The sequence below is a fragment of the Oryctolagus cuniculus genome, chromosome 11 (assembly GCF_964237555.1).
Source record: "Oryctolagus cuniculus chromosome 11, mOryCun1.1, whole genome shotgun sequence".
NCBI classification, from domain to species: Eukaryota; Metazoa; Chordata; class Mammalia; order Lagomorpha; family Leporidae; genus Oryctolagus; species Oryctolagus cuniculus.
In genome coordinates, this window is record NC_091442.1 from 59745392 (window position 1) to 59749417 (window position 4026).

The window sequence follows — 4026 nt, forward strand, 5'->3', positions numbered from 1 at the left end:
TGAAAAGCAGCCGGGGCTCCCCTCCCTCCTGGGCCCGGCACGCCCTGGACGTCGCGTGACCGCTGCTGGGAGCTGGGGGGAGGGGATGCCTCCGCTCAGAATTCTGGAAGCCTCCAGGAGTCCGTGGGCAATTGCAGCCTGGCTTTGCCCGCTCTTTGCAGGGTAGCCCTCTTTAGCCCCTGGTGGGCCAGCCCAGGCGGAGCCGCTGTCTGCATTTTCCCCAGGGGGCAAGTTTAACTATGAATCTGCTGTGCAGGTTTGGCGAAGTTCCTATCTGTTTCTGGGGTAAACACGGAGACACACCCAGAAACAAACACAGATGCACAAGTTCCCCGTCCACATCACCGCGCGCGCGCGCACTCTGGCTCGCACACGTTTGCACGCCGTGCCCCTTGCAATCCCAACCGCGAGCGCGCGCGCCCACGAGCGCGCGCGCGCCCACACGGCCCGCTCAGCTTCCGCGTCAACACAGCCGGTGGATATTTTTGCAATTTTTGCTGGGGCAGAAGCTAGAGAAGACCAAGGGACCCGGGGAGGCCTTGCGAGTGGGGATGTGTGGAAAGAGTTGTGTCAAAGGCACAGGGCGGGGAGTAGGGGACGGAGTCGAGGGTGGGGTGGGGGTGGGTACAGGAGGCTTCTGCTCCCCTCTGCTTTACCAGGGCTGGGCCCAGGAGCCAAAGCTAGGCCTGTGCTGCCCCCTGGTGCCTACACTGGTGGCCAGTCCCTGACGCCTCTCTTCCCTCCTCTGTGAACCAGAGAGGCAGAGCGTGAGGGCACGTGGGGGTGGGGGCGGAGGGTGGCGACAGCGGGGCCGCAGAGGGCACAGGACGGCAGCTTAGGCGCTGGACTGTGGGCAAGGACCGCCTGGGTTCCGAGTCTGCCACTGGCCGTGACCGCACAGCCCTGAGAAATGTGCTCGGGTGATTCACTTCTGCCATCTGTAAAATTGAACCCCTAACAGTCTTCCCCCAAAAGCTTGTTAGAAACGTGATTCCTGTGAGGGGTTCAAGCATCCAACACCTATTCTAACAGAGCAGACCTCGGGTGCTGCTTTATGGTCCTGAATAGGCGTTGGAAGGGAGGGGGCAGCGCGGGGCTCTCCATCCTACCCGAGGGGATATGTTTGGGGGTGGCGTTACCTACTGCCGCACAGCACAGCAGAGTGTGAGTGTGCATTTATGTGCCCATTGCCCGGCAGTGAATGCAACAGGGAGAGCAGGGGGGTCTGTCCTTGGGCTTGTGTACCCAGCAGCGCTAGCATGTGTGTGCTCACCTCTGTGCACTTTGTAGGTGCCTCCCCCCCAGTCCCACACACTGTGCCTGCAGCTATCCCAGACGGTAGCTGAAGCTGGGCTTGGCCATGGGAGAGTCCAATTGGGATGGAGAAGGGGAAACAGCAGACACAGTCTCTCCCCTTGGATCTCTTAGGGAGTAGAAAGGTAAGGAGAAAGACTAACAGGAAAATCATATTTATTGTCTTCCTTTCTAACTGATTGCCCCAGTGGGAACACCGGTTGTCATGGAAAGAGTCAAGGATGTAGAGGCAAATCTGGCTTGGGTCTGGCTCCACCTATGATCTTTATAACCATGTGTCAACTCCCCAAGTGGGTACAATCGTTAGGCCAAATTCCGTAGCGGAGGTGCCTATGGGGAGGTGCCTGGGGTGCTTAATTTTAGGAGGTGCTCATCTTCAGGCTGTGCACTTGCAGAGTCTGCGGGACTTGCATGAACCGGAGAGTAAGCAGCTTCCTCGCCTGACCCGCCTCTAGGCCCTCCCGGTCCGCTGAGTGGCTATGAAGAGTGCATGAGAGAAAGCACAGGGGGAAAGAACTGTGTGGCCTCTGAACTGCAGGTCTCAACCCAGCAGTGAGCCCTGAAAGCAGTTTGATGAGTATCAGTCAGCTCAGGCTGCTACGATGGACACCTCATGCTGGGTGACTCTGACAACAGAAACGCTAGGGCAGGCATTTGGCCTGGCAGTTAAGACGCTCCCACCCCTTTTCATCACAGTACCGGGGTTCGATTCCTGGCTCCTGATTCCAGCTTTCTGGAAGGCAGCTGTGATGGCCCAAGTCACTGAGTTAACTGCCACTTGGGTAGGAGACCCGAACTGAATTCCCTATTCCCAGCTTCCGTTTGGCCCAACTCTAGCTGTTGTGGACATTTGGGTGAGTGAACCAGAGGATAGGGGCTCTCTCCCTCCCTCTCAAATAAACAAGAATTAAAAGCAAAGATCGAGGTGTTGGCAGGGTTGGTTCCTTCTGAGGGCTGTGTGGGCAGAATCTGTCCAGGCCCCTCTCCATGGCTGTCTCCACGTTCACGTGTTCTCCTGCACATGTCTGTCTCCAGAGTCCCCCCTTTTGTAAGGATAGCAGTCATATGGGATTGAGGCTCACATGCTTAACCATCACTTCTTAACAACAGCATAGATCAAAGGCATCATGCAAAGTAAGGGTAAGTAATGTTTAATAAATTTTTGTTTCAGTCATATATACAAGGGTACATCAAACAGTTCATGAAAAGGGAATTAAATGATAAGTTTTATTTTGGTGTAAAAATTTTTGAAATTCATGCATTGGGGGCTGGCATTTTGGTGCAGCAGGTACAGCTACCATTTGCTTCACCAGTATCCCATACCAGAGCACTGGTTTGGGTTCTGGCTGCTCTGCTTCTGATCCAGCTCCCTGCTAATGCACCTGGGAAAGCAGCGGAAGATGGCCCAAGTGCTTGGGGCACTGCCTCCCACGTGGGAGACCTGAATGGAATTCCTGGCTCCTGGCTTCTGCCTGGCCCAGCCCTCGCTGTTGCTGCCATCTGAAGTTGAATCCGCAGATGGAAGATCTGTTTCTTTCTCTGTCTCTTCTTCTCTGTCACTCTGTCTTTCAAATAAGTAAACATTAAATATTAAAAAAGAGAAATTCATGCATAGTTCTTTCATAATGGGATTTATTTAGGGAAAGAACAAGGAGAGCTTTATTTATTTATTTATTTATTTGACAGGCAGAGTAGACAGTGAGAGAGAGAGACAGAGAGAAAGGTCTTCCTTTGCCGTTGGTTCACCCTCCAATGGCCGCCGCGGCCGGCACGCTGTGACCGGTGCACCGCGCTAACCCGAAGGCAGGAGCCAGGTGCTTCTCCTGGTCTCCCACGCGGGTGCAGGGCCCAAGCACTTGGGCCATCCTCCACTGCACTCCCGGGCCACAGCAGAGAGCTGGCCTGGAAGAGGGGCAACCGGGACAGAATCCGGCGCCCTGACCAGGACTAGAACCCAGTGTGCTGGCGCCGCAGGTGGAGGATTAGCCTATTGAGCTTTTTAAACACCTTTTATATGCAGGTTTCAATATTTCTGCAACAAAATAAACTTATGTTTTAATTTCATTTTTCACAAACTTCTTAAAGTACCTTTGTATGTATCCGAATTCTCAGTAATGATGTAAAACTTACCCTCTGTACAGGTTATGGTTAAAAAAAAAAAAGCACTATGGGGCTGGTGTTGTGGTATAGTAGGTTAGGCATCCACCTACGGTACCAGCATCTCACATGGGTGCTGGTTCGAGTCCGGGATGCTCCTCTTCTGATTCAGCTCCCTGCTGATGGCCTGCAGAAGCAGTAGAAGATGGACCAAGTGCTTGGGCTGCTGCACCATGTGGGAAGACCCAGAGGAAGCTCCTGGTCCCTGGCTTTGGATCGACCCAGTGGCCGTTTGGAGAGTGAACCAGCAGATGGAAGACCTTTCTCTCTGTCTCTCCCTCTGTCTGTAACTCTCCCTATCAAGTAAATAAATATATTTTTTAAAAGTATTATTTGGATGTTGGTGGGCATCACGTATCACTCTGCATAGCCTTTTACTCATTGCAGGAGTGCACTTTCCTTCCCCATAACACAAGCTGCAGGAGGGCAGAAACTCCCATCACACTGTGCGTGCACACTGCTCTTCAACAGCAAAGGCACCATGCTTTCTTGCGTGTCAGTATAACAAGGGTTGCCTCTCTTTATTTTTAATTTTTATTTTTTAAAGATTTATTT

At 53.0% G+C, this 4026-nt stretch overlaps 1 long non-coding RNA gene across 2 annotated transcripts; it reads left to right on the plus strand.

Annotated features, from left to right (window-relative positions):
• Positions 1 to 363: 363 nt before the first annotated feature.
• Positions 364 to 3800, plus strand: LOC138844371 (uncharacterized). 2 transcript variants are annotated; one of them, XR_011380111.1, is made up of 4 exons: positions 364 to 475; positions 1291 to 1439; positions 2350 to 2454; positions 3584 to 3800. It is a non-coding gene; the product is annotated as an uncharacterized lncRNA (long non-coding RNA). The 2 variants fall into 2 exon arrangements; XR_011380112.1 differs by having other exon boundaries at positions 3605 to 3800.
• The last annotated feature ends 226 nt before the right edge of the window (positions 3801 to 4026 follow it).